This window comes from Vulpes vulpes, chromosome 13, assembly GCF_048418805.1.
Source record: "Vulpes vulpes isolate BD-2025 chromosome 13, VulVul3, whole genome shotgun sequence".
Classification (NCBI taxonomy): Eukaryota; Metazoa; Chordata; class Mammalia; order Carnivora; family Canidae; genus Vulpes; species Vulpes vulpes.
In genome coordinates, this window is record NC_132792.1 from 1,186,530 (window position 1) to 1,198,511 (window position 11,982).

The 11,982-nt window shown below is 61.9% G+C and overlaps 1 long non-coding RNA gene across 1 annotated transcript; it reads right to left on the reverse strand.

Moving 5' to 3' along the window:
- Positions 1 to 298: 298 nt before the first annotated feature.
- Positions 299 to 7,413, reverse strand: LOC140595122 (uncharacterized). Its single transcript, XR_011996483.1, has 2 exons — positions 6,144 to 7,413; positions 299 to 4,555 (listed from the first exon to the last, which is right to left on the reverse strand). It is a non-coding gene; the product is annotated as an uncharacterized lncRNA (long non-coding RNA).
- Positions 7,414 to 11,982: the final 4,569 nt, after the last annotated feature.

Genomic DNA, 11,982 nt, shown 5'->3' on the forward strand with positions numbered 1-11,982 from the left:
GAGCGCGGCCCCCGGATGTTTGATGATCGACTCGTGGACCAACCCCGCCGTTGCCACCGCGGGGACACAACTCCCCGCACCCTTTATGCAAGACGACCCCCGCCCGACCACCGGAGGCTCGTCTGAATGTCGGAGTCTGCAGGTGAACTGGGGTCCCCGCCCGCACCCCCGGAGCACGGCGACGCCCGGCCCGCCGCCGGTTCCCTGGGAAGACTCCCCGCGTGGACCCTCCCGGGAGGCGACTAAAGACGCAACCGCCGCACAGACTCAAACCCCCTGGAAAAAACGTGCCGAACACCAGAGCAGTTAATATGATTTATTAATCTGCCAGGGACTTTTCAAGATTTTAATGTGGTATTTAGAGTCTGTTTAACTGGGTAACAAAACCCCCGGCACCAGGAACCGTAAATAATTATCACATCCATCGGGTCTTTCATGTGTGGACGCGGCACCTTCCTCCGCGGCAATTTCAGCGCTTCTCCCTGCGTTTGGAACAAGCTCCCAGTTCATCAAAGAAGGTGCCAAGCCAGGGCTCCAGGAAGCGCCGAAGACGGACCCCTGCAAGTCTGTGATTAGAATACAAGAGGGAGGATCAAGGTAATTAATTTTTTTTGACTTAAAAAAAATTTTTTTTGTTTAGTTTCTCCATCAGCCCCAGCAAAGCCGTGTGAATTATATCTGCTTATGTAAATAAAGCTAACGGGCGATTACATTAATTAGCGGCATAAAACTTTTGCTCATCTGGCTGGAGATAGCAGGTAGTTGGGGGAGAGGATTAATTTCTATTTTAATTAGAAATTTACATTTTTGGCAGCTCGGCCTCCAGCAGTGAACAATGTCAGTGCCCAGCGAAGGATCCTGGTTCCTTCCAAAGGTGTCGGCGTCGGAAAGGGCACCGGGGGCATCTGCCCACCCCACCCCACCCCCACCCCCGCCAGCGGATTCCTGGTTCCTGCCCAGCCGGCGTAGAGCCCACTGGTGAACCACCCGGTGGCAGGACGGGAGCCGCCCTGCGTGGGGCGGGTTCCTGGGGGTCCGCCCACCCACCTGCCATCTCTAGCCCACAGGAGCACTCGGGGGCCCGATGGGAGGGCAAAGGGGAAGCTGTCAGGGAGGACGCAGCCGCTGTGGGGTCACGGGAGGCTCTCGCTTCCCGCGCCCCCTCCCCTACCTGCCCCTAACGACCAGCGAGGTGAGCCCCGTGGCGGGCCGAGCGGCATCTTCCCTGCGGGATGGTGGGGGGCGAGTGCCATCCTCACACCCTCTGCTCACTGAGATGCACCTGCAGCCCCAGCTGGGTAAGCAAGCGGGGCCCCAGGTGGGCCCTGGTCCTCTGCAGTCTGCGGGGAGGGGCGCGCTCTGTCCACACGTGTGACAAGCCAACCACACCTTCTGAATGAGGTTTGTGTGTCTGTGTGACTCGTGCCACAGAGACGTGAGTGCGGGGAAGTGAGTCCGATGGGGATGTGCGTGCAGGGTTGGTGTGATGGGGACGTGCAGGGGACCGGGGATTTGCTTCTATGCGTGTGTTCGTGTGTGTGCACACACATATGTGCACATGAGGGTGTGGGCCGTGTGGTGGATACATGAGGATGAGGATACAGTGTGAGGCTACATGCCCCGTCTGTGCACGGGATGGGGCTAATTTTGTATACATGTGTGCTGGCGTGTCGGTACGTGCGAGAGTGTGAGTGTGCATTCACGTGTGTGTCCGTGGGTGGGTCTGTGCATGTGCGTGTAAGGGGTAAGGCCTGGGCCCGGTCAACCCGAGTTCACACTCTCTCCGTCCTTCACTAGAGCCGTGTGGCCTTGGCTGGACACCACAGCCCCCCGTCCCTCTGTCCTCATCCAGAGGGTGGGAGGGCAGGCACTTGTCTCACGAGACCGTCGCTGAGGACGGAGATGAGGACCGTGAGCCGCTGGCACGAGGGAGGCGGCCAGCGTGGGGGAGGCCCCCGTCCTGCCCAGGCGCACACGCGCACAGCTCTCCCCAGAGGAGGGGACAGGCCCCTTTCCGCATCTGTGAGATGTCACCTGCCGCTGCTCTGCCAAGCTGGGCCTTCCTGTTTCGGGGACGCTGCAGACGGGCAGCCCACTGAACACTGGTACGTCCCCGCCACGGCCCTGGGTGTGCAGCGTGGGTCCAACCCATCTGTGGGACCCCTCTGCCCGGACACGCAGGGGGTGTTGCCCAAGGTTTCCGTGGTTTGCCCTCCTGTGTGGAAACCGTCTTTCCAGATGGCTCCCGGGTCCTAGAAGACCAGCCCGGGGATGTTTGGATGAAGGAGACGTTCTGGTGCTTCCGAGCACCTCATCTCATAAATCGGGACCTGGGGCCACAGGTCCCCCAGGGTGAAGGCAGAGGTTCTGGGGGAGGTTTAGTTGGTGACAGGTGGTGAGGACACCGAGGGTGGCGCTTCAGAGCTCCCCCCCGCCCGAGAGCCTCCCCGCCTTCACCATCCTAATGCCATCCTGGATGAGAAAGCAGCAGAGCTCTCCCTTCATGGAAAGCCCACCTTGCCCCCCTCCCCGTGAGGCAGCGGCTCGGGCCGCAGGGAGCTCTGGGAAGAGCCTCTGAAAGGAGCAAGTGTCCCCCCAGAAGCCTTGCCTAGCTCTGCGCCCCCCTCCCCAACTGGTAATTAGGTTCCAAAAGGGAAGATGACGGGAGCCGCAGCAGGTAGATGCCAGGGTAGACAAGCAAGGGGGACTTCGTGTACCCCCAGGGGTGCCATAGAGTCAGGGGCAAGCCCAGGGGAGCCCCCAGCCCAGAGCAGATCTCCAGCCCCACCCAGGTTCCACCCACACGCCCATGTCTAAACACCGCCGGCAAGCTGGGCCAGACGGGGCAGGGTCAGCCTCAGCCGATGCCCCTCCGTGGGGCTGCCCACCGGCCTCCACTCGTTGACCACGCTGATGGCTGATGTCAGGTTCCCGGCTGGACCTGAGATCCAGAGGGGGGACCTCATGAGGGTCACTCACCTCTGAGTCCCTGGATCTCACTGGGTGCCCAGAAGATGTTGGATCCTAATCATTAACAGTCAACACGTGGGTGCCTGTGTGGGCCAGGCATTTTAAGGACCTTAGATCCATGGCCCCATTGAGTCCTCCCAACCACCTGCTAAGGTGGGACCTCCCGCATTTCACAGATGGGTAAACTGAGGCACATGGAGATTAGTGAATGGAGCCAGAAGGCAAGTCAAGCAGCCCCTCCAAGGCCGTGCCATGAAGAGCTGTACTAGGAAGAGACCTCATGGGTGGATATTCCAGGCATCCCCCAGAGTGGAGGGGAACCCCGAAGTTGGAAGGAGGAGAAGCCTGAATGGGGGCTGATGGAGAAAAAGGCAGGCGTGGCAGAAGGAGGGGAAAAGCAGGCTGGGCCAGGCCACAGGGCCCTGGATCTAAGCTAAGGAGCTGGACCCCCTCCTGTGTACAGGCAGGGTCATGTGGAGACTCCCTCTCTGAGCCTGAGTGTGCAGAGCTCCGAAGGGTGAGCTACTTATTGACGTCAACCTCCTCCATTTCATAGATGGGGAAGTTGAGGCCCAGAGAGCCCCCCGGTTCATAATGAGCCAGCCCAATTTGAAGTGAGAATTCAGTGTCTAAGCCAGTAATAGATGGACAGAGGGGTGGTGGATGATAGACGGGTGGACAGATAGATGGATGGACGGGTGCATGGTGGGTGGGTGGGTAGGTTGGTGATGGATGAATGGATAGGTGAGTGGGTGGATGGGTGATGGATGGACAGATGGGTGGTGGATGGGTAGATGGGTGGTGGTTGGACGGATAAACAGATAGGTGGGTGGATGGATGGATGAGTGGCAGGTGGTGGATGGATGGATAGATTAGTGGATGGGTGAGTAGGTGGGTGCATAATGGATGGATGGATGGGTAGGTGATGGGTGAATGGGTGGTGGGTGCGTAGGTGGGTGGTGGTTGGACAGATAGGTGGTGGGTGAGAGGATGATGGTTGGACAGATGGGTGGGAGTGGGTGGGTAATGGGTGGACAAGTGGGTGGTGTGTGGGATGGATAAACAGATAGGTGGGCGGTTGGATGGATGGAGGAGTAGTGGGTGGATGGGTGATGCATGGACAGATGGGTGGTGGTTGGATGGGTGGGTAATGGGTGGAGAGATGGGTGGTGAGTGAGTGGGTGTGTGATGGACAGATGGATGGGTGGTGGGTGGGTGGAAAATGGATAGATGGACGGGTGGTGGGTGGATGATATTTGGATGGATGGGTGGTGAGTGGGTAGGTGGGTGATGGAGGGATGGATGGACACACAGGGGGATGGGTGGATGGAGGGATGGAGGGATGGATGAGTAGTGGATGGGGGATGCGTGGACAGATGGGTGGGTGGGCGGGCGGGTGAGTCTGTCCCACCCACGTCAACACACGCCATCCCCCTTGGCGTCAGGCTGGCCAGCCCCACTCTGCCCCTTCCTCTTCGTGCCGTGGCAGTTCCTTGGCCTCTCTGCACCAAGTGTCCTTACCTGGGGGACAGGACAGCAGCACCCGGCAGGTCCCTGGGAAGCGACTGACGACATACGGCAGCATCTGGCACACAGTCGGTGCCTCATAAGCAGCAGCTCCCGTCTGCCAGCCCACGTCGGGGCCAGCCCCACAGACGCCCTCCTCCGGAGCTCAAGGGCTCCAGCTCTGAACCGTCACCGGGCCCCAGTGCCTCCCGCCAGCCCCCTGGGGGCGGCATATGCTGGTCGGGGCCAGGCTGCTATTTTTGTGCAGTGAGTCTCTTCCGAGAGAGAATCTTCCAGCAGCTCTGGCGCCCAGGGATGAGCCAGCCCTGCCCCGTCGTGGCCAGAAGGAGGGGCAGTTGGATTTCAGGCCCCAAAAAAGTCTTGAAATTCCAAGAGAGGAGGCTGGAAGGGCTGTGGGGTCCTCTTGCCCTTCACAGCAGGTTTCTACCTGCCAGCCACGAGGGTTCACGGTCACTCCCAGGGTCCCCAGCAGAGCCCACACAGGACCCAGTGACCTCACGCCACGCATGCGCCCTCAGGACCATGTCCTGGGCCGGTGCCCCAGGTGAGCGGGGCCCAGAGGCAGGAGGAAGAGGAGCCCCCTCCTCCAGTGACTCTGGGGTCAGCCCGGCCGACTGACCAACAACCGTGGGGAGCTGCCCAGCCCCCCTGTTTTGACCAAAGGTGCCTGGAGCTCAGCTGGGGTTGCAAGGGGCTGTCGAGGGGTGGGGGAGACAGGGAAACCCCCTGGGGATCCACTGTGGAGAATCTGGGGTCCAGGGCTTCCCCCGGGGTCAAGGTGCCTTTTCCACCTACTGCCCCACCAACCCGGGTGGGGTACCGGCCCTGAGGGCGGCCCCTCTTCCTCCAGAACCCCCCCCCATTCAAGCGGCTGTGGGTGCACAGGTCCCGAGCCCTTGGACTGGTTTCCTGAAGGCATCCTGTCACTTGTCCAGAGGCCCCTTCCCGGTGCCCGGTCACCATCAGACCTCCATGAAGAGATCGTGGGGACCCCCCAGTATAGTCAGCTGACCCAGCTCCCCGACATGCCCTACTGCCTTCCCAGGGGCTCCCTGAGCCCCTCCTGCTGTCACCCCTACCCTGGGACCCCCAACTCAGTAGCCACATGGCCCTTTAACAATGTCCACGCAGAGCTTCCTCTGGCCTCCTCTGTCCCACAGCTCGCACCCCAGAACCCTGGGCCCCCGTCCCATGGGCTCACGTCCACGCCTCCTGCCCCCACGTCCCCTTGCCCGGAGCCTCCCCGGTGACAGCTGCCACCAAGTGGCCCCCAGTCCTCACCCTGCCGCCCTCCCCGTCCCATCTACCTGACCCCTTGTAGGGGTGGGGGTGTCGTGACTCGTAGGTGAGCTCTGGGCACCAGCAAAACCCAGAGGTCCCACTCCAGCGGCTCACCACGGCCGCTCCCGCTGAGGCCAGCCCTGCCTCAACTTTTCCCTGGGACAGCAAAGGGAACGTGGCCCTGAAAGCCGGACACAGGGGCCGCCAGCCCACCCTGGAAGCCTCCCCCGTCCCGGACACCCAGCCCGGCTCATTCAGCCCGTCTTCCTTCCGTCCGTCCGTCCCAGCCTCCGTCCCCAGTGTGCGGCAATGGGCAAGCGGGCTTCATGGCAGCGGCCAGGGAGCCAGCTCTGAGGGGGACTCACCAGGGAAATCCGCTCTGCGGAGGCCTGAGCTGCGGACCAGGGTGGGGTGGGGTGCGGGTGGAGGACCCCAGGGTGAGTGGAGCTGGCTGGCCAGGGTCACCGGGCAGCCCTAAGGAACAGATGGCAGACCTGGCTGGGACCCTTGCTCACTGTGGGGTCCCGGACCAGTCAGCTCGTCCTTCTGGGCCTCAGTGTTTTGAAAACAGACATATTGGGGCCTGTTTTATAAGGTTTGTGGGAAGATTATCATCCCCAGTGATGATCGGGGCCATTTTTAGAACTTCTACAAATGCTGGGACTTTAGACCCTCTGGCTTTCAAAAAAACCCGTTGTGGGAGAATTAATTAACTATCCCTCATTCCAGAGGGAGAGGAGGGCCCTGGGGGAGTAAGAACCGCCAGGGCGACTGGAGCACTGGGCAGTCGGGTCCAAGTGCAAGCACCCTAGACTGGGGTCGTGACCCTAAAGGCCCAACTTCCCTGGTTCCTGGGCCCGGGCCACAGAACAGGGCTGAGGCCACCCAGGACGGCCAGCAGGGCACAGTTCCCCACGACGGGGGAAGAGGAGGACACTAGCTGAGCCCGTAACACACCCAGGACGCTCACACACACCTGTGCTCCAGGCACAGATCCGCCGAGGTTGGTCCCGGCATCACCAAAGGCCTTCTGAAGTGACAGGGCCCCATGCAAGCGTGCCGACGGGCTCCGTGTGAGCGTGCGGATGGGGCTCCCTGGGAACCAGGTGTGGGAGCCGAGGACGTGCCAGGCTCTGACCTGTGCCCACCTGTGGGTGGCATCACCCACAGCCTGCACACACTCTGCACAGGTGTCCACACCAGAGGCACGCAGCTCTGTGTGCTGTTGTGAAGCCAGCTCTGACCTCTGGGTCCCCTGGGGATGCCTCGGGCTGCACAGGCCCCCCTGAGGTTAGGGATGAAGGCCCCGAGAGGCAGGGGTCCTGTCTGGTCCCCTCCTGGACCTGCACCAGCCTGGAGGAGGGGCTGCTCACTGAGCTGTCACCTCCCTTTACACGCGTGGAAACACAGCCAGAGCCTGGTGGTGCTGAGCCCTGTGCCCCGCCCGGCCTGCCTCCAGGCTCTGGGCCCCCCTCCCGCAGTGGCCCTGCATGCCCTGTGCCCAACGCCGGGTCCCCAGGCCTCCTCCTCCCTGTCCAGGCTCCGCTGCAACATCACATCCTCGGGTTCCTGCCACCCCCGCCCTGGAGTCCCCATTCACCTCCCCAGCGATTACCACGGTCCACGTGCCCCCTAGGACCCACCCTGCACATCTCCCAGCACTGGGCACGAACTCCGGGAGTGCAGGGGCTGCATCTCATCCCGTGTGTCACTGGGGCCTGTCCCGCGTGGCTCAGAGTTGGCGCTCTGCAAATGCCCAGCCAGGGAAGGGCTGCATCCGGGACCATGAAGAACCAAGCCTGAGGTTAGGGGTGACAAGTCCCTGGGCCAACCACAGTCGCAGGACCTAATGTCCCCACCTGGATGCACCCACTGTCGCTGCTGGTCACAGGGAGCACCTCTTGCCTGCATGGGGAGGAAGAAGACAGGAAGCCCCAGATCCTTGGGACCCAGCGCGCGTGGGGCTCTGCTGCAAGGGTGGGGGGGACCCTGAGAAGGGCGCCTGTGCTCAGCCCAGAGCCCAGGCTTCCCAAGGGGCTGAACCCCTACAGCCTGGGCTCCGTTAAGGGTCACCTGTGTGCCTGCCGTGTCGCCCTTACGACCCACACATGAGGGAGGGCGAACCCTCAAGCAGAGGAAGCGGGGTTCAAAGAGGTTCTGGGGCTTTCCCAAGCTCACACAGGGGGCACAAGGAAGCACTTGGAAGCCCCCCTGCCCAAAGCCCATCACCTTAGGACACGCCGCTCCATGCACCCGCCCCAGGCTGCACACCCAGCAGAACGTCCCCGGGAACAGGGGCATCAGGACGCTTAGACATTCAAAGGCTGGCAGGGACCATGGGGTGGTCCGGGTCCAGCCCGGGGACACCCTCCCCTCGTTGGCTCCTCCCCCCACACAGCTCCTCCCCAAGGCTGACTCGCCTGGCCTCCTGGGAGCCGCTCCTCTCAGGGTCTCACCTCGGCGAGGACCCTGCTCCAGTCCTGGTGACGCCGACAGCACCCAAGCTGACCCCACCTGTGGGCAGCCACCTCCCAGAGCTAAAATCTTACCGTTTGGGAAAGGGGAGAGCAGGTCGTCCTGGTGGGGGCATGTGGAGAAACGAGGAGCATGCACACACACAGCCTACCACACGGACACACCACCACAGCCACTGCACCGCTGTCCCCACAGATGAGACCACAGGGCTCCTGAGGGACTGGGGACCCTCGCAGGACAGCAGGAGGGAACACTGTGGATTGAAAGGACACTTGGGTGCCTGGAAAGCTGTCAGCAAAGGAGTCCATCCCACAACACGTTCCCAGAAGCCCAAATCACCTCCCTGGGGCCACGGGATGACCCTGTGTGCTCTGACCCACCAGCACAGGTCACCGAGGTCACCAGCACATGAGGACAGGCTTGGTCTGTGAACATGATCAAGGCTCAGTCCATAGGACTTGGTCTGCGAATTAATCAAGGCTCAGTCCATAGGACCTGGTCTGTGAACATGATCAAGGCTCAGTCCATAGGACTTGGTCTGTGAACTGATCAAGGCTCAGTCCATAGGACTTGGTCTATGAACATGATCAAGGCTCAGTGCATAGGGCTTGGTCTGTGAACATGATCAAGGCTCAGTCCATAGGACTTGGTCTGTGAACTGATCAAGGCTCAGTCCATAGGGCTTGGTCTGTGAACTGATCAAGGCTCAGTCCATAGGGCTTGGTCTGTGAACTGATCAAGGCTCAGTCCATAGGACTTGGTCTGTGAACTGATCAAGGCTCAGTCCATAGGGCTTGGTCTGTGAACTGATCAAGGCTCAGTCCATAGGACTTGGTCTGTGAACTGATCAAGGCTCAGTCCATAGGACTTGGTCTATGAACATGATCAAGGCTCAGTGCATAGGGCTTGGTCTGTGAACATGATCAAGGCTCAGTCCATAGGGCTTGGTCTGTGAACTGATCAAGGCTCAGTCCATAGGGCTTGGTCTGTGAACTGATCAAGGCTCAGTCCATAGGGCTTGGTCTGTGAACTGATCAAGGCTCAGTCCATAGGACTTGGTCTGTGAACTGATCAAGGCTCAGTCCATAGGGCTTGGTCTGTGAACTGATCAAGGCTCAGTCCATAGGACTTGGTCTGTGAACTGATCAAGGCTCAGTCCATAGGACTTGGTCTATGAACATGATCAAGGCTCAGTGCATAGGGCTTGGTCTGTGAACATGATCAAGGCTCAGTCCATAGGGCTTGGTCTGTGAACTGATCAAGTCTCAGTCCATAGGGCTTGGTCTGTGAACTGATCAAGGCTCAGTCCACAGGGCTTGGTCTGTGAACATGATGAAGGCTCAGTCCATAGGGCTTGGTCTGCGAATTAATCAAGGCTCAGTGCATAGGGCTTGGTCTGCGAATTAATCAAGGCTCAGTGCATAGGGCTTGGTCTGCGAATTAATCAAGGCTCAGTCCATAGGGCTTGGTCTGTGAACATGATCAAGGCTCAGTCCACAGGGCTTGGTCTGTGAACATGATCAAGGCTCAGTCCATAGCTGCGATCAGGGATCAGAACATGGCCAGGAATAGGGCAAAGTTTGTAGCGGGGCCAAGCCTCCATTAGTCCCTGGGATCAGGGCTCAGCCTGTGACTGCAGTCAGGGCTCAGTCCGTGACCACGGTCCCCGCTCAGTGTTTGACGGGGATCAGGGCTCAGGACGCGGCCAGGATTGGTCTCAGTGTTCAAGCAGGGATCAGGGCGGGTGCTCCAACCAGGGGAGGGCTCCACGTGCGACCGGGTCAGGGCTGGGGGCAGGCTCAGAGGCGCACTCGCGTCCCTGCAGGGCTCCGTGTCTATGTGGCCGTCGGTGGGGTGTCGGCAAAGGGGGATCTCAGGAAATTGGCTGTCGCTCCTGACAGCAAAGCACACTTGTTTTGCCTGATTTTTTTCTCCCTTCCCCTACCCTCAGCCCAGCCAGGCAGCCGGGGAAGGTGTAATTAAAAATCAGGTTTGTTAACACGAACACGACGTACATAATATTTAAAACATCCAAGCGCCTTTAACTCACTACCGACGTGCATTTGCTCATTAAGCAGGAATTTTTTATGGCAGCAACACTGCAAATAGCTCTTATTAAAATGCTCAAAACGCCATCTGGTCGTTCGCGGAGACTCGGAAGTGCCGCGGAGGTGGCCCAGCCTGCCTGGGGACGTGGAGATTCCCCGAAGAGCGGCACGACCGGTCCCCACCCAGGTCCCCGAGTTCGCTGGGGTCCCACGTGCACCTCACTTCAATTCGTCCCCGCGGGCAGACGAGGAGCCAGAGACTGGGGCAGGAAGACACCTGCCCGATCGGCGCCGCTACTCAGAAGAGACACCTGGGCGGGAGCCCGCGTCCTTCTGGCCCGGAGGCCCGGCCTCTCCCGGGAGGCTGGAGTTTGATGAGGCAAGGAGCCCGGGCACCTCGAGGAAGCTGGGGCGGACGGCAGGGCCGGAGGACGCCAGCCAGCACCGCCCCGATGTGGGGTCCCGCGGCACAGCCCCGGGCCGGCCCTATGGACGGGGCGGAGTCCACCCGCTCACCAGCCGCGACCCCGGGGACACACGGAAAGGGCTTTGCAAACTGTGCCCAGGCTGGGGAAGGGCTGCCAGGCCTCCCCAGGCCTCCCGAGCCCCCCGGGGCGGGGCCGCGTCCAGCGGGCTGTGGCCGAGCACCCAGAGGGAGGTCCCGTGCTCCCGCGCGGACTGCTGGCTCCTTGCCCGAGGAGAGGGATCCGGGCGCACCCGCCCGCCGGGCCCCGCGGATCGGCCTGCATCTCCGCAGCCTCGGCCGGTCCCCCGCAGCCCACTGGGCCAGCCCCCGCCTCAGGGCAGACACACAGACAGACAGGACCCCCACCGGCCTCTGCCGGGCTACAGGCGGCCTCAGGGCACGCAGGCGGCCGTCGGCACCGGTGCTGCCACCAGCGTCTGGGTCCGTCTCCGCACATCACCACAGGAAGGCCGTGCCCCCCGCTCCCGGCCCCCCAGCCAAGCACCGGCCACAGCGGGAACCTGCCTGCCATCCCCCAGGGACGTGGGGGGGGACTCAGCGTCCGGGGCAGGAGATGGGGCACCTACTGCAGCCCGAGGTCCTCGCAGGTGGCTCACGTCCCCAACACGTGGGACCATAGAGCATTTGCCTCTGTGCCCCCAGCAGCGGACGGCACCCGGTGGAGCGGCCATCCCTGAGCTGGGCAACACCCCCGGGGTGGGGGGGCGGCCCTGGGGGATCCCAACTCTGGTGTGTGGGAGGAGCCAGGGAGGCTTCCTAGAGGAGGTGCGGTCCCCAGACCGCCCAAGCCAGAGAGATGGAGCCAAGGAGGAGCAGGGAGGTGCTGGGCTCCCGGGGGAGGTGTGGGGGTGTGGGAGGAGCCAGAGACTCCCCAGGGCCACGGGGGAGGACAGCGGGCACAGCTCACCTGTGAGCCTTGGGGGCTGGCGGGGGACGTGCAGGAGCACAGCCGGGGACACTGCCTGCAGGCAGGTAGGCTGAGGTCACCGGGTGGCACCGCGTGGGGAGAGGCCTGGCGAGAGCAGGGGGCAGCCAAGGGGGAGGGAGGGGCACGAGGGGCAGGAGGGGCTGCCCCCACCCGCTCACCCCCCTGTGGGCCTGGTCCTCGGGTGCGGCCCCTGGCACAACCCTGGCACGACCCCAGACCCACTCAGGCACAGTCTCCACCTCAGCAAGAAGATCCTCAGATCACTG